A 19,362-nucleotide genomic window follows, 5' to 3' on the forward strand; every position below is an offset into this window, starting at 1 on the left:
ATGCATGTGAAATTGGTAAATTTTGAGTGAAATTAGGGTTCCCTGCTAAATTTATTCTCATTCATCCTGGATCAGATAATAGCTGAACTTTAATGGGAGATCCTTGGTTGTTAATGTAAGAAGATATTTTGTTGGTAGAAAAATTAGAGAGAACTGTAGGAAAAGTAAAGCAGTTAAGATAGGCGCTTGAAGAAAAAGGTTTAAACTTAAGTAGGACAAAACAGTATATTTTTTTAAAGATAGTATTCCAAATCTGCATAGATTAGTTAGCTTAAATAGACAAGAAATCACACAAGATAATAGTTTTATGTATCTGGGATCGACATTACTGGACATGGGGAAGTACATGGACATGAAGTTAATAGAAGTAGAGAATTAGATGAAGTGGAAAGTGGTACGCGGAGTAGTGTGTGATAGAAAGCTACTAATAAAACTAAAAGGTAAGTTCTATAAGACTGGCTTAAGACCCACTATGTGAACTATGATGTATGGTACTGAATGTTGGGCAGAATACACTTCCGAATGTTATGTCTTGTTTTGATGTTTTTTCCTGTTAAAAAGTTGTGACCGGAAGTTTGACAAAAATGACTCAAAATTAGTGATATCCTATATCAGGGGTCACCAAATAGTTTCCCTGAGGGTCCGTTTCGACAACCTATGACACTTCTGAGGTCCGGATTTATGCTGCCTGTGTCTGACTGTTCTGATTCGGTTTCTTTGTGGATTCTTGTTAAAAAATATCCCCTATAAACAAATCAGAAGTGCGACGGGCGAAATTTTTGGGCAGAAATTGTTTTTTTAACAAATTCAAAGCATCACTTTTTTGCAGTTAAAATATGTTTTTAGCATTTTTGGGTCATCTTAAATAAAAAAGATCTGTCATTTTATTAAAACAGTTTTCAAACATTTAGTTTTCAGATTTTAAATCGCTTATAACTCAAAAACTATCAACTTTTCAGAAATATGACAAGATACCTTTATTGTTTATAATTACCCTAAAAATACATTTTTCGAGGCAAAAAAGTAATTTTGAATTTGCTTAAAAAATTGACACTTTTCTGATTGGTTTAAAGGGGACATTTTTAAACAGGAATCCGCAAAGAAATTGAGTCAGAAACATTTTTCATACGAAAGTGGCCTCACACATTACATGGACTAATATGAAAAGGAAAACTAATAATATCTGATTGTTTTTGGTTACTGTATACTTTTCTGTAAGTTTTCCTATTACAATAAATAAAATATAAATTCATTGTGTATTGTTTTGATGTTATTATCAGTATATTTTGAAAACAGCAGTATTGTAAATTGTTACTGAGAATATTTTAAAAATTAGGAATTTATATTTTGAATGCTAATGAAGTTTTTAGACATCTTCAATTTTGTAGAAAGGAAACTGAGGAATTTAAAATAAATAATCATAGTACAAAATGTTAATTAACATGTTATCTTTTCTACATTAGTTTCAATGCAAGGTGTTTGTTGCAAACTTATTAAGTCTGAAAATTATTTTAATTAAATGCACTTCTGAAAAGTACTCCTACTTTTTAACATTTAGTAGAGAAAAAATGAATATAAAAAATGCACATGACAATTTTATATCACAGCTTACTTAATTTCAAAAATCAGAAAGAGAAATGAATTTTTTTATGTACAACCCGTCTGAAGCTTGGAGTGAGTTTAGTGCAACTGAGTCTCATTGGAGAGTTGAGATATTCATCTGTTAAGTGAGATATCTACCAATTTTTAACAAAGTTCATTCTTGATAAAGCGGCTTCGCACACATAAGTTGAGCCAAACTCAATTCGAATGTAGTAAAATAATAATACATTCGAATTATAAATTATATTTTGATTTGAGGATTTCAACTTTACAATACCAATTATAATAAAAACAGTACTTCAAAAGAACAAGTAGAGAACTATGAATACAACTTAACAATATTTTTACAATCACAACTTACATAAATAAAATTATGAAATTAAAAAATGTGACAAATTCAAGTATAAAAGGTACTCTTGCTTTAAGTCAGTAAAACACACTGTCCATACACTGGTTTCATAATAACGTCAGTTCTTCTTTTATTATGAAAATCTAAAATAAAAATTAGGCAAGTTTAAAAAATATAATTATATATTTATGTGTACAAAATCATAATTACAGTAGAACCTCGATTATCCGTCAGGGCACCGGACCAAGGGTATGACGGATAATCGAAAAGACGGTTAACAGAACATTAAAAAAAAATTAAAAATTCATAGTACAACTCTCAAATTTCATTTGTATGGTTTGTTTGACAATATAAGAGGGATTTGTGTTCGTACAATCAAATCAATTTAAAATATTCTGAAATAGGTGTTTGTTTTACTGTTGCTTCACATCTTGCGACGGCTGAATTTCTTAATCGGCATAATATCATGCAATCTACTTTATTGGCTTCTTCTTGTTGAGAATACCACTCGATGAATTATTGCATATGCGATGCAGCTTCTCTAGATTATTTATGCAAATCTTTGTTAGTTACAATAGGTCCATCAATATAGCTACAGTCAAATTCCAGGCCTGTGTCAGCTTCTGAATCTGTTTGGTCCGCCTTTGTTGCCATTTCAATTATTTCTTTATCTGTCAGCAATGGATAGCCGTTTGTGTCCTCACCCCAAATCAAATTAGCTTTTTTTATTTTTTTGCATTAAAATTATTGCTAATGTAGTCAATACAACTTTTGTATGTACCCTGACGGTTAACAGAGGTGACAGTTAATGGAGAGACAGTTAATCGAGGTTCCACTGTACAACCAAATGATAGTCCATCATACTGATTTTAATCTATCTTAATTATTTTTGAAAGGAAAAACCATACCACGTTATATTTTAAGGTATATTTAAAAAATACATATATAAACATTTGCAAAAACTTCCTATTAATAGTTTTTTATGGCTTTCAATTCTTCGTTGAGAATTGTAAGGTCTGCATACATATTATTCCCAAATAAGCATGTTACATATTCCCAAATAAGTATATTAATATTTTGCATGAATTTTTCAGTGTGGACTATCATAATGTTGATTTAAATTAAATCTCTTAAAACAATTTATACAAATATATAAGGTTTTTTCTACAGTGAACTTTCATATCGATGGCTTAGTGTGAAAACCTCGTATCTCAATTCTTTTCGAAAATGACATTTTGGTGGTTTTAGTTTGAAAACCTTGTATCTCGCCATTTAAACTGTTAGAAAAAATCCAAATACACTGGACTATTTTCTACAGCCGAAAAAAGAAACCATGTATATCAATCGCTCTCTTGATTTAGTGTGAATACCACCTATACATAACCAAGAATTTGGTACTTAATTTGAAGTGTTTGTTTGAGAGATTCTACTTGGAGAAGTGTTTTTTGTGAACAACAAAATGTACTCCGGCATATAGAAACATTTTATGAACCTTAAATCAAAAGATTTGTATTGTATCGACCTAGTATTTGGAGGTGAGCAATAAGCTATGAAAAATGAAAACCTCATAAATAATAATAAACACAACCTCATTTGAGATAAAACATGTATATCAAGATATACGAGGTTATCATAGTTACTTGGGCAAAGGCTCTATATACTGCAAGGATATTTATGTGTTTATCATAGTTAATATTTGTATTTAAAATTTAATGGCGACATTTAACACTTTTAGCTCTGGGCCAATATCAGATATTTGTTTCAATGTGCTCGAATTAAAAATATGTAACGTAATTTTTGTTTTTAGGTTATATTATGCAGAAAATCAGTTTTTTGTTTTTTGGTTTTCACACTAAGCCATCAATATGTTGAATTAAAGTACATTTTAGGCTACAGTGATGTACAATAATACAGATAAAATGTACTTTCACTAACACAAGTATATAATTTAAAACAAATTTAGTGATTAGAAGTCTAATGATCCAAAAATGCCAGTAGGTATCAGATCCATAGACATCGGATCTTTTTGGAAAGTGTGTACTTATCTTTTGAAATATGAAAGTATGTACATACAAGGAGTGAAGTACATATTTACATGTATAAACTCCATGTTAATAATGTAAACCCCGACCGTAGTTCACTACAATTGGCCTTTGCATGAGTTAATTAATGTGTTAATGTTTAATTAATTTAATTTTACTACAGATACCTATGGAAATATAATCAGAACAACTTACCATTTTTCACATAAATTTTCCTCCTTTTATTTGATGTCTTCAATAATAACTTCTCTATTTATTTGGTCCAAAGAATTTCCATCATAGAAATAACTATTTTTATCAGTTTTAAAGACTCTCTATCTCAGTTTTAACAGAATAGGAACATAATTATTACAGCATCACACAGGTTGTCCAGAACTTTCGATTTTAATTTTACATTGTTCCTTGTAAAAATTGTTTTCTGCTTGCTTCATCTCCATTTGATTGATTTAAGAAAATAATATCACATTCACAGTACATAATATACATAACTACCTATTATTAATATGAAAAATGTATGAAAATAAATTGGTAAATTAACCAAAACAACAAACAATTCCCAAACACAACCTCACAAAATTCATGAAAATCAGATGGCGGTCACGACCCATAGTCACGACCAATCGGCAAACGTATCCGCTCTCATCGGATGCGCACGGTGAAACGAATTTTGGACGACTTTGCGCAGATTCGCCAAATTGGAACATTGAAAACAATGCATTTTTCGGGGAGTGAGCTTACTGATTCCTCCTATACTGTGCCTCTACTTACAGTCACATGACACGCTGTCAGATTTTGTAAGGACGTTTTAACATTGAGTCTTATGGGATTATTTTGTTAAACTTGAATATTTTATTTTGTAGTGATAATAACCGAATACAATTGTTAGAATTCATTAGTTATTAATTTATACTGTAATTTATAGTGCAACAAAAATATTTTCTTTTTCGTTAATAAAGATTTATTGACATAAACTGCGATAGTGAGGTTATGTATACAAAATCAAACTGATAATCAATATTGGAAAGTGAAGAATTTATATCAGATTAAGTGCGTTTTTATTTTCTGTTTATATTAATACATAGTATCACTAGCGTGACACGGCATTTTTTTTAAATATATCATTTAAACATACACAAAGCGTCCTTATAAAATTTCAAAAAACCGCCACCATGAGCAGGTCGGTCGATTATGCTTTGACACTTTGTTAACGCTCGGAGCGAATAAGAGCTAATGTATTTGTAGCACCTATTCGAACACTTGCGCCTCTAGCGGCGATTGCTGAAAGTTGAATTAGAGGTTGAAAAGTTAGCCCACAAATGATGCATTGCGTTTCCACGTTTCCACTCCTTCTTACAGGTCTCCATAATAAAAACTACATACAACTCTTGACATTTCCCATTACATTTGAGTATGGAGACCTACACAGAGGAGAGGAATCGAGATAGGACGACCTTGAAATTTTTGTACACAATTTTGCCTGTTTGCTTGGTTTCTCGCTAGGGCGGCGGTGGCGTAGAAATAGATGCTACTTTTGCATTGGAGTGAATGTGAAAATTTCGAAAATAATTAATTATTCGTAGTTAATATAAGATTATTGGTTTTGGTGGTTAATATATTATTTAAATATGAGTGCCAAGAAAGCTTACACTAAAAGAACTTGCTTCGTACCGGGATTTATATCGAGTTATCGTTCCGATAAAAAATTCAAAAGGGAACTTAACGAAGTTAATAAAGACTTTTTATAAAGATTTGTCTTTATGTTATTTATAACGTTCGTGGATTAAACCTATTCGTTTGTATGTTATTTCCTTCGGTGTAAATAAAATTTGTGCCTATTATTGGTTTTTATTTTAACCTGAAAATTATAGTGATAATAGTAGGACGATCTTGAAAGTTTTTCTGTCGAAACAATGCATTTTTTGAGACAAAATATTTCACAAAAATTAACATTAATTTTATAAAAGTCAGACTATCGTCTGCGTAGTTTATAGACATATTTTTTATTAACTAAATTTAAACATCTGATAGGTAAGCTTTCAGAATATAGATAAATGAAGTATTAAAAAAAGCAGTTTAAATTTTGATAAAAAGAATACCTAATTAAAAAAAATTGATCAATAAACTTCAAATTATTTAAATAACTTTTTAAACTTTTTAATATCAGTTACAAAGATATTAAAAAATTAATTTGCCGTTGAAATACCATTGGTATATAAATGTGACAGTTAGATAATGTGACAAAATATTTCCGCTTCAAAATAAGCTGTCCTACATATTAAAGTAATGACAAATTTAAATTTGATGTCACATCTCCATCTACAATGGTATATAAAGAATACACTTTTTACCACACGTCGATATGTTATAAGGTTAAAATAATTTATTTTTGGCATAAAACATATTCAGCTACAATCCACCAATAAATTAATGTCTAATTACGCTAAAAACAAAAATAAAATGAGTTAAATATTAAATAAGTCCATAAGAGCTAATGTATTTGTAGCACCTATTCGAACACTTGCGCCTCTAGCGGCGATTGCTGAAAGTTGAATTAGAGGTTGAAAAGGGGTCGCCCCCAATTCGCCTAAACTGTGAAATGTCGGTAACACAGAAATAGTCACGAAAACGCATAATCGCCAAGTTGGATACAACTGGATACAACCCTATTCATATACACACCAACTCACATACATATTGAGAATAATATTTATACATAATATAATTAAAAATTGAATTAATGATGTCGTTATTATAACTATGTATTATATCGATTAAAAAGTATAGAACATGTATTATCCCACAAATATAATATAAGAGTATAAACAGTATTTTATACTGTGTTTGTTGGATAAGTTTGTATTACAAATGGTAAGAAAAAGAGAAGATTTGATTTAAGTACCTACCTAACCTATTAAAATGATATATAATAAAAATAGATCATAAAAATAAAATATAAAGTAGTTTTTGGAAAAGTAGAGTATATATTTCTAAAATATGTGTATAACCAGCAGATGATAGATAAAATATAGGACTAAGTTGTTAAAAATGAACAATTTTTACAATCCTGTTCCTTTGGAAATTGCTGAAACTTACAGATTTAAATGCAGACAGCAAGTAGAAGGAGAATCAGTGCAATAATTTCTATATAAATTGAAATTTTCAAGCACATCTAAAGTCTGCCATAAGGAACCAATTTGTTTTTGGATTATGTTCCAAAAGAATACAAGCAAGACTATTGGGCACCAGGCACCAGGAATCTAGACTTGGAGGGAGCAGTGGAGATTGCCAGTAGTTTGGAAACTTCTGAAATGGACAGTAATCAATTAAGTTACAATAATTCAATTCATTTTTACAATCTAATAAATCTAGATCAAATTGTATCTAAATTTGTAAATAATCACAATAAATATTTTTAATTATAATAGATTATAGGTACTACAATATACATATTCTAAAGACAGTGCGATTTATGTAAATACAATTGCAATTTTATACCCTGAAAATATAGGTATGTATACCATTGTAATATTTATAACATGGAGGTGAATCCTTTATATAAATAAATCTTAATGAAAATTCATCAGAAAAACATTTTCTTAAAATTAATGGTATGTAATGGAGATTGTAAACAATTACCTATTCATAGTAATAGGGTATTTAAATGCTAGACTAATAATAAAGAATGAGGAAACAGGCAAAGCAATAGGTATACATGGAGAAAATAAAAGAAGCAACAATGGCTTCAGACTGTTACAATAGGGCTTTTCATTCACAGTCATTTGTTTCGAGCTTCTGTCATATGTTGTATAATCCGGGTATATTAATATTATACACAGATTATACAACATAAGATGGAAGCTCGAAACAACTGACAATCGATGAAAAGCCCTATAGGGCTTTTCATTGACTGTCATTTGTTTCGAGCTCCTATCATATGTTGTATAATCCGTGTATTATAGGGCTTTTCATCTATTGTTATTTGTTTCGAGCTTCTGTCATGTGTCACATAATATTAATATATCTACGTCATACGTCTTTGGTTTGTATCATTGTTATATACCAATAACATATGGCATAGATATATTAATATTATGTGACACATGACAGAAGCTCGAAACAAATGACTGTGAATGAAAAGCCCTATATTAATATACTCGAATTATACAAAATGTGAGAGAAGCTCGAAACAAATGACAATCGCTGAAAAGCGCTATGTTTGTTGTACTTATAGTTGTGATGTCAGTCACAACGATGACCTTCCGTGGATTTTTGCTGAACTAGTTTTTAGGATGTTTTCAATGTCAAGCGCTAAGCGCACATGCATTTGAAACAAGTAGGTAATATTAATTTTTTATTTTTACATATTTTTTACAAATATTATATGTTACAGTTCAAGTTGATTCTCAGTTAGTGTTGACTATTTCTGCTTCAAGTCGGTGGTGTCATGGTGCCGGAACGCCGTTCCGGCACTGGTTAAGAAAAGAAAAAAAAATAAATAGAGAATTTAGGTTTTGTAAATAAAACACGGATTATAGAAAACATATATACATTTTAAAATATGCAGATGTAGGTAACTTGTATTAAAAAAGCATAGAGTAATATTTTACTTGTAAAAAACTTAAAGTGCCTTCCGACCCTGCTAATTTTGCTGTGACACCACTGGTTCAAGTCAGCTAAAACGAGTAGTAAGAGTTGATTTGAAAAATTTAATTCAACTTTTACTAGTTGAAGTAGACTCTTCCTAGCCCTTGTTGGTAAAAGTAGATCGCAGGAAAAATAGAATCAACTCTTACTAGTTTGAGTTGAATATTCCTGGAACGATTCAGTAAATGTAGAATATATAAGTTTAATCTCACATGCTTTTTTGATGAGTGCGTGTCTTTTTGTTTTGACTGTTTCAACTGCTTATCATGATTTGAACATATCCAGTAACATTTAATTTCTAGAATCGGTTGTAAAAGATGTTCAGAGACTGTTAGGTATGCTGACTCACTGCCGGATTAACCAAGGGCCCGGGCACTTGATGGGGCCCGCATCCCACACAAATGCGTTAATTAATATTTAATTATTTAAAAAAAAATTTTAAATGTTGCGTTTGTTTTTCAATTTCTACCCACTGATGGGCCTTATAGTCCATTCACTCACGGTAAAATATTGCAAAACCTCCGGATTTGAAAGAATCTTTGGATTTGAAACAAGAGCTTGGATTGACATGAAATTTGGTATAAGCATAGCTAACATGTCAAATAAAAAAGTGATATTGTGCCAATGTGTGTTTTTGCTCTACGGTTGAGTCCACCCCTTCTCGGGGGTGAAAAAATATATTGTCAAAATACGTCCGGAAGTGGATAAACTAACTAATTCTAATCAACTTTTGTTCAATACAGTTTTTCCAGGGTTGGTAGGTAAACCAACATGCTTAAAACCTTGGTTTAACCATGGTTTAAATCAACTGGTTTTTTTAAGAAAAAAACCTGGTTTTTTTACTGAACCTCCAAACTGGTGTTTTTATTTAAAGTTTTTTTTATACAGCTGTCGCAAATGAAGAAAATTAAAATAAATAAATTCTATTTTTTACTTTCGAACTTAGCTATTTTGAATATGTTTTGATACGTTTGAATGCGTTTCTTTTGTTATTTTAATTTTTTGTGTGTGTAAATAAAAATAAAAGTTGTCTTAATCATTTTTTTATTGTTTATTACTATTATTTTATAAAATAATTTATTCATTTTTAAAGTATTTAGACTTATGATACTTTGTATCAAATAAACCTGGTTTAAACTAAATAAACCTGGTTTAAACCAAATAAACCTGGTTTAAACAAAAAATCCTGATAATTTTGGTTTTTTTTTGAAAAATCCTTTGGTTTTTGCCTATCCTGTTTTTTTCATCAAGTCAATACATTTCGAGTTATTTGCAAGTGAATATCTTCATTTTTCAACAAAAAATAACACGTTTTTAGACGGTATTTCGCAAATAACTCAAAAAGTAAGTATTTTATCGAAAAAATATTCTTAGCAAAAATATAGCTTTTAAAAAATTGAAAAAATGGTGTATGTGTGCAGTCTGTAGACCCAGTAGAAGCAGAGTTGTAGCTCATGAAAAGTAGGTTCTTATTCGTCAAATTCCAAATCAAATATTTCAACGTGAAATAATCAAAAAATGAAGCACTTTTCATGGGAAACTCATCATAACTTGTTTAAATGTTATAAAAAAGCATGATTCTTGTGTTTAAAAAAATTTCTATCATAAAAAGTAAGCAAGATACGCTCAGAATAAAGTTTATCCCATTTTGTGGGTTAAAAAAACTGGTGAAAATAACTCCCTAATTAGCATGCCAAATGAAATTAATCCTTACCGCTTCACAAGCTACTTTACTTGTGTATTGTTTATATGCTCTGTAAGTTTCATCGGTATAAAGTGCTTATTTATAAAAGGGCTGTAGTAGAAAGGGCTTGAACAAGTCACTAATCACGAGTGTATGCAATTTTTTTTATTTAGCTTAATGCCTCGACAACTAATGGCCATTGGCATGGTACAGTGGATTTTTCCAATCAGGTACCTAGTGTAGTGAGTAGTGTGTGTGTGTTGAGTAAATGTCTTGTTACTTAGCAAAGTCGTCATTGTTCTTGCAAACAGACGCTAATTGTATCCGAACGTTTGCGGTCCCTCCGGTGAGTACCGATCCCACAAGGATAGAAACTATTTTCATTTATTAATTTTTAACAAATGAAAAATTCTGTACCCAGGGTATGCAAATTTTGAACAGTCATATCTTAACCAATAATTTTTATCTTCCAAAAAAGCAAAAATCTGAAATATTCAGAAAATCAAAACCTATATTTTTTACTCTTTAAGATTTTTGGTACCACTAATAACTTTAAAGTTATTTTGAAAAAAAATACATTTTATTTTTCAAAATTTCAAAAAATTTGTTTTACTTTAAATCCCAATGTTTTAAAATATAAGCACTGTGAACCGGTGAAACTTATAGATCATATATACATAATATACTTATAAGTTTTTTCAAGATTTTCATAAATTTTCAAGATTTTTGTGTCAAAAAAGGAAATCAACATTATTTTAAGCTTTACTTACTTAATTTTGATACTTGAAACTTTATTAAAAAAAAACAAAAATAAAACTTTTTTTAACACTATAAAAAAAATATGATGATTTTTCACCGAAAAGTGCTTCATTTTTTGGTAATTTACGTTGAAATATTTGATCTGGAATTTGTCGAATAAGAATCTACTTTTCATTAGCTACGGTTCTGCTTATACTGGGTCTACATACTTCATACATACACCATTTTTTTAAATTTTGTATAGGCTATATTTTTTCTAAGAATACTTTTTCGATAAAATACTTAATTTTGGAGTTATTTGCGAAAAACTGTCTAAAAAGGTGTTTTTTTATGTTGAAAAATGAACATATTCACTCGCAAATAACTCAAAAAGTATTAATTTAGTGAAAAAACTCGATAGAACAAAAGTTACTTAGAATTAATCAGTTATCCATTATTTTGAATGTATGTTTTTTTGCCCCCGAAGGGGTGGCACTCATACCCAGGGCAAAATCTCATATCGACACAATATCCCTTTTTTTCTTTGGCATATATTGAATATTAATGAGCAGTTGTTGCGAAATGTAAAAAAAAAAGAAAAATGATCTTTTTACATTGTCGTAATTTATTTTTGGAGTAACTACTTCCCAAAACAACAAATACCTATCTGTAAATTTGTTTTAAGTAAATGGTCGATATAAAGGGGCCTACTTCTTATGGCCGCCTAGGGCCCCATGATACCTTAAACCGTCACTGTGCTGACTTATGTAAGTAAATTTATTGGTAATTTCTCAGACATAACATATCCGATATCCACTACGTCAATTACTTAAAAAAAAATGAATTCATTTGGGAAAATGAACATGAAATTTCTTTTGAAAAATTAAGACAAGTTCTAATTAATAAACCAATAAACCTGTATTACAATTTTATGATATCCTTGATTGACCTATATCAATATTTCAATCAAGGATGATAGAGACAGTAGTTTCAGTAGACGCATCGCAAAACGGGTTAGGTGCTGTGCTTCTTTTGTTTACTTCAATCATCAACTAGTATAATTAATAAAAGAGGCTGCTTTCATATTTATCCTTTATTTCCTAGGATTATATTGGATTATTACAAAAATCATAGAGAAATAAAGACAAGGAATAAAAACAAGGAATAAAAACAAGAAAGAAAACAAGAAATAAAAACAATCTTGTTTTTATTTCTCTATGTTGTAGAATGAATATTATGTATAAATAAACACTAAAAATAAAAATTTATTTATTATTTGTTTTCCAAGCTAGGCTGTCATCTGTCAATAATACGAAGCTAAAACGAATAATTTCACCAGAGTATGTGAAATGTTAAGTATGAGTTGGGGCTCTCGATGAAGTGACTGTATACGAGTTGGAGCGTATAGGACATGCGCGTGACGTTTGACAAGTTCAAGGTTTTAGGTGAATTGGACGGCGCCCGTTGAAAAGTTAGCCCACAAACGATGCATTGCGTTTCCACTCCTTCTTACAGGTCTCCATACATTTGAGGAAGCAAACAATATATAGCGCCATCTAGTGGTGTGCGGTGATAACCAGAGCAATCTAACCTTACATTTATAAAATTGCTTTATTATTTTATTTGTATAAGTGTTTGAACTATTTTTATTTTAATTTAATTTAGCAAAATTAGCTCGTTATTCAAAAATTTATAAAATTAAATTTGAATGTTTACGTCAAATAAATGCTAAAAAGTGTGTGTGTGTGTGTGTGTGTTCATGTGTTTTACACATGTGCAACACGACGAAGAAACGTCATGTAACGAACGATCACGTTACTAGATAATTAACGTTCCATGGGAACGAAATAATGCGTTCCATGGTACTGCGCAGGACGGTGATCGTTACAGGGACGGTTTCTAGTTGTGTTGTGTTGGAACGGAACCTTCCATATCACTAGTTGGAACAAACCTGTTGTCATTGATAAGTTTGTGTTTGTCTTTTAAAAATTTTTATTGTGAGAGAACAGAGACAAAAGTGACTTTATAGTTGTAGTGACTTTTTAAATAGTTGTTAAAATTTATTATAAACGCACTGATTAAGATAATATGCAATTTTATATACATTCACACTGCTGTCATATCTACAATCGTTTTTTATGGAGTGAAAATGTAAAAAAAATTATATTTGAAGTATATTTATATATAGTCCATTCATTCACGGTTTTTGCTCTAAATTTTAAAGAACCGCTTGGATTGACATGAAATTTGGCATACGTATAGCTTACATGTCAAAGAAAAAAAGTGATATTGTGCTAATGTGTGCTTTTGCCCTGGGGGTGACTTTCACCCCCTTTTGGGGGTGAAAAAATATATTTCCAAAATAAGTCCGGAAATGGATAAACTGACTAATTTTAAGTAACTTTTGTTCTATAGAGCTTTTTCGCCAAGTCAACACTTATCGAGTTATTTGCGAGTGAATATGTTCATTTTTCAACAAAATAACCACATTTTTAGACGGTTTTTCGCAAATAACTCAAAAAGTAAGTATTTTGTCGAAAAAAACGTTCTTAGCAAAAATATAGCCTATAAAAAAGTAAACAAAATGGTGTACACGTTAGGTCTGTGGATCTTGTAGAACCAGAGTTATAGCCAATGAAAAATAGATTAATATTCACCAAATTTCAAATAGAATATTTCGACGTGAAATATCCAAAAAATTTAACACTTTTTGGGAAAAACCCATTATAACTTTTTTAAAGTGTTTAAAAAATCTTTATTTCTGTTTTTACAAAAAGTTTCTAGCATTGAATTTAAGCAAGTTACGCTCAAAATAAAGTTGGTCCCTTTTGTTTTTGCAAAAAAAATCGAGAAGACCATCCCCTAATTAGCAACTTAAATGAAATTAATCGTTAGCGCTCCACAAATTATTTTACTTATGTTGTGTTTATATGATCTGTAAGTTTTATCGATTTAAAGTGCTTATTTTTGAAAAAATTTGGTTTCAAAGTAAAATTTTTAAAAATTTAAATTTTGAAAAATATGCTTTTTTTCCAAAATAACTTAAAAATTGTTAGAGATACCAAAAATCTCGAACAACAAAAAAAGTCAGATTTGCTTTTCTGAATATCATGTATTTTTTTGTTTTTCTGTTAGACAAAAATTGATTGAGATTTGGTGTTTCTAAATTTGCATACATTCGTAATCAGTGACTCATTCAACCCCTTTTAACTACACCCCTTTCAATAATCAGGACTTTGAACCGATCAAACTTACAGATCATATAAACAATATATACAGGAGTCAAGAAACTTGTGAAGTCGTAACGATTAAGTTCATTTAAGATACTAATTAGGGGGTGATTTTCTCGATTTTTTTACCAAAACCAGAAGGGAGTAACTTTATTTTGAGCGTAACTTGTTTAATTTTGATGCTAGAATTTTTTTTATAAAACAAAAATGAAGCTTTTTTTAAACACATTAAATAAGTTTTAATGAGTTTTCCCCGAAATGTGCTTCATTTTTGGTTATTTCACGTTTGGAAGTATCCCATTTGGAATTTGACAAATATGAACCTACTTTTGATTAGCTATAACTCTGCTTCTACTAAGTGTATATACGTGATATATAAACCATTTTTTTAAATATTTTATGGGCTATATTTTTCATTTCTTTCATTTTTTTCGACAAAATACTTACTATTTGAGTTATTTGCAAAAAACCGTCTAAAAGCGTGGTTATTTTGTTAAAAAATGAACATATTCACTGCCAAATAACTCGAAAAGTATTGACTTAGTGAAAAAACTCTATAGAACAAAAGTTACTTAAAATTAGCCAGTTTATCCATTTCCTGACTTTCTTTGGACGAATATTTTTTCACCCCCAAGAGGGGGTGAAAACCACCACCAGGGCAAAAGCACATATCGGCACAATATCACTTTTTTTCTTTGACTTATTAGCTATGTGTATGCCAAATTTCATGTCAATCCAAGCGGTTCTTTAAAATTTAGAGGTTTTGCAATATTTTACCGTTAAAGAACGGACTAATAGAAAAATGTGAAATAATAATTTATAATCATTTGAAATAATTTTCAAGTTCTCAATATTTTTAGTGACCAAAACATAACCTGTAGGTTACAGCTGATAATCCTGATACAAGCTGTAGGACAGCTTGTATCTTAGTGCACTCTATGTAAGCTACAGCTGAATCTTATATTTGTGCGTCACAGTGTTGCCATACTTTTTCTTTATTTCTTTCATAATTTCAATCAATGTTAAATGTACCTACAAGAATAATAGAATCATTTTATACGAACGTTTTCGTTCTTATAAAACGCTAAAGCTTAACCCAACTTATTAAATTTCTTAAGGTAGATTATAATGCAATTTGCAAATTTTTATTTTTAAATTTTGCAATAGATTTTTTGTTTCACTTCATTATAGTCTGGGCTGATTATCGGAGAATAGGCCATTTTTGGGAAAAGTTATTTACCAGCAATGTTATTGCTGGAATCGAAGCTTATGATTATATATATTAATAATATAGGTATGCAAAGTCCGCAGATAGTGTGTTACTTTTTTTATAAACAAAATGGCGTGTTTTTTTTCAATTATTGCTCTATAACTCCGAAGATTTTAACTTTACAACAAAAACACTCAAATAAAAATTCACCGCAATTAAATTCTGCATAGAGATATGTTTTTCCCGATCTGCTCCGACGAAAATTTTCCTCGGAAAATGCGGGTTTTCCCAACAAAATCTTTAATTTTCAAATAAAGTTTTAGATAAGTAATTATCTACCAATAATTAAATAATTTGGTGACTTAAAAGCCTTCTTGGTTTAGAATTATAGTTCCAGAAGCTGATGAAAATTGAATGAATATTTTAGCAACAATTCAATTGTTAATTAATAATTTACGGTCGCAATAATAACCAAAATAATTTTGATACACTGATCAAACTTTGAAATCTTATAAAGATGAGATGCCTATTTAATATTTTGTCGACAAAATATATTTTTTTTATTTTTTGCATAATATTCAAATGTTTAAAAAATAGTTATAAACAAATTAACGTTTCTCAGAAAGTTTTTATTATATTCTAATTTTAAAAAATAGTTAAAATACGTATTTCAAAGATCTTGAAAATGAATGCTTTAAAACTTTTTTTCAACCATTTCCAAAAAAGTTATGAAACAGCAAAGTAAACATACGATTACTACGTTGTTTATAATGTTTTTTAACTTTTTCAAAGCGTAAAAGTGAGTTTAAAGTACAAGCTAATTATTTACAAAAAATATCGATTATTAGTTTAATGGTTATATTTTAATTAAAGATTATAAATATATTTTTTGTAATTTACACGCGCGAAAGTAGACTAATACAGTTTTCTCTCGAAGCGACGACCGCCGCAGTGGTGAATTTTGCCGAAAACCTGGCCAAAATGCAAAAATTTAATTTAATATATTCCGAAAAATTTTATATGAAGCTTGCTCTGTAGGTTTCGGAGGTTCATAAACGGCAGTTGAGGGTAGAACAATACAAGCATATCACATATTTATATTAGTGTAAAGTTGGGATTGAACGAAAGCGGACCGAATAAAATTATTATAGTGTGTTATACAATTATAAGTGTGTTATACAATTGAGGCATTGTTAGGTTTGAGGCATAAACTTTATTTACAACATATTTACAAAATGATGTCAAGAATCTTCAATCGTTTTCTGTTTACCAAGTTTGAAAATGGGGAAAGTAAAAAAGTCAGCTTTGGTCAGCAAAAATGTTTTACTTAATAAATAATTCAATATGTATATCAATATTCTTCAAGAAATCATCTGCAACAAGTTGCAAACTTAGCGGAATTCTTCATTTTAAAAAACTGTAACATGCTGGAGATTTCTACATTAAGAGACTTTAATGTTATGGTCAGTTAATAAAGTAAGAACAAAATATGAAGCAGCTGATCCAGTAAATTTACAGTTTTTTTACACAAAAACCGCAGTTTTTTGTTATTTTTTTGCTTTCTTCTTCTTTTTTTTTAATCTTTAATTCATTTTACCTTTATGTATATTTATTAAGTTCATCTTTTTGCTTTATTATTTTTATATTCTTTAATAATTTTGGTCGTATGAGTCCAAAAATTTTGCCTTTTTTTTAAAATAAAATGCATAAACGATACTTTATATTAAGGAGCCAAAAATAGTATAACGTAATTACGGTTAAAATAATACTCTCGGTTCGTTTATACCAATTTATTTATACAAGTTACAGATCGAATTTATATTATCAACTAACTTATTTACAAAATCCGTATCGTTATATACTCTAGCCGATATTCTCGATCATTCCAGGCTACGCCACCTCTGGCTATCGTGTAACCTTCCACCCACCGCGCGTCTTTCTCCTCCGATTCCACGTATAAGAGCTACGAACCGAAATGGAAGACTACTAAACAACTACATAGAAAATAACGAAGATACAGTGGCAATGGGCCCAGAAGATCCAACACACTTCCCAGGAAATGGACTCCCCACACATATAGACATAGTTGTTGCTAAGAACCTAGGACTTCAAGCAGACCTAACCACACTAGACGAAGGAAACACAGACCACAACCCCATTCTACTAGAACTAGGAACATGGGAATAAATAAACCAACCGAAGAGAATTAAAAAGAAAATAAAGTGGACAAAGTATAAAAGATTAGTTAGTGAAGGAATGAATATAGTGCCAACCATAAATGATCCAGAACAAATAGAAAAAAAGTCCTAGAGCTAGAAAACATCATACAAGAAGCAATCAGAAACAGCACAACGATAGAAGAAGTCGAGATCCATACGGGAAGGTTCAAAGACATACCACAAGAAGTAAAAGATCTTATAAGGGAAAAGAACAGAGCGAAGCAAATAGCCAGAAGAACGAGAAACAGAGTAGATAAAACCTGGGCAAATACATTAAACAGAGAGGTGAAGACGGCTCTTCGACTACACCGCAGCGAAAAATGGGACAACTTCGTACAAGAGATGGAAGAATCAGACTCAAACATGAAAAACGTCTGGAAGCTCCAGAAAATGCTAAGAAGCGACAGAAAACCCATCCCCCATTACATGGAGCAAACGGCATGGTATACTCCATAGAAGAAAAAGCTGAGGCGATGAGGTCCACACTCGAAAGTGAATGCAGGCTAAACTTCCATGAAGACGAGGACGACGACGTCTTAGAAAAAGTCGAAGAGCAAGAAGAAAGACCAGAAGATCCAGAAGACATCATCCCCCAACATCACCGGAAGAAATAAACGAACACATAAGAAACAGTTCACCGAGAAAAGCGCCTGGTCTAGACGAAATATCAAATAGAGCCCTAAAATACCTTCCCAGAAGAGCTATAGTGTATTTTACAAACATAGTGAATGCGATATTAAGATACAAAAGATTCCCAAACAGATGGAAAGAGGCCCATGTCATCATGATCCCAAAACCTGGCAAAAACCACACGTTCCCGCAGAACTACAGGCCAATCAGCTTACTCCCAGCGATCAGCAAAATAGTGGAAAGAATCATCCTCAGAAGACTGCAAGCGGAAACAAACAGACTAGAGATAAACCCAGAAGCTCAATTTCGATTCAGAGCAGAGCACTCCAGTGAGCTACAAGTACTCAGACTAACTGAGTACATAGCAGCTGGTTTCAACGACAAGCAGTACACTCGAGCAGCATTCCTGGACGTAAGCAAAGCTTTCGACAGAGTATGGCATAAGGGGCTCATATATAAAATGCGAGGCTATGGGTACAGCGGGGCGATGACGAGGCTGATCTCTTCGTACTTGGGCGACCGGAGCTTCAAGGTTCGGATAGGACAAGTCCTGTCCGAGCTCGGGAGCCCGGAAGCTGGGGTACCGCAGGGAGCAGTCCTGTTACCCCTACTGTACACAATATATACCGCAGACGTACCTAGAACTCCGGGTACCATTATGAGCCTCTACGCAGACGACACAGCGATAGCGGCCAAACATAGAAACGTAGACATAGCAGTGACCAACCTGCAAACAGCGTTAGAAGACATAGAAGAATGGAGTATAAAGTGGAAGATAGCCATCAACTCCGAGAAAACGCAAGCGGTACTATATAAGAAAGGAAGACAACAGCCAGAAGAACAACTGACGGTGCAGAACACCCCCATCGAGTGGAAAGACGAAGCCAAATATCTAGGAGTCATCATGGACAAAGGATTAACCTTCAAGAAACACACAGAAGCCACAGTCCAAAAAACCAACATGGCAAGAGCAACACTAAGAGGACTAACAGGAAAGAGAAGTAAACTAAGACT

General features: G+C 31.1%; 1 long non-coding RNA gene across 1 annotated transcript; it reads right to left on the reverse strand.

The window, feature by feature from the left end:
- Positions 1 to 1,830: 1,830 nt before the first annotated feature.
- On the reverse strand, positions 1,831 to 5,102 carry LOC126892378 (uncharacterized). The gene is made up of 2 exons (XR_007700805.1): positions 4,189 to 5,102; positions 1,831 to 2,094 (listed from the first exon to the last, which is right to left on the reverse strand). It is a non-coding gene; the product is annotated as an uncharacterized LOC126892378 (long non-coding RNA).
- Positions 5,103 to 19,362: the final 14,260 nt, after the last annotated feature.

Source organism: Diabrotica virgifera, chromosome 9 (genome assembly GCF_917563875.1).
Source record: "Diabrotica virgifera virgifera chromosome 9, PGI_DIABVI_V3a".
Lineage (NCBI taxonomy): Eukaryota > Metazoa > Arthropoda > Insecta > Coleoptera > Chrysomelidae > Diabrotica > Diabrotica virgifera.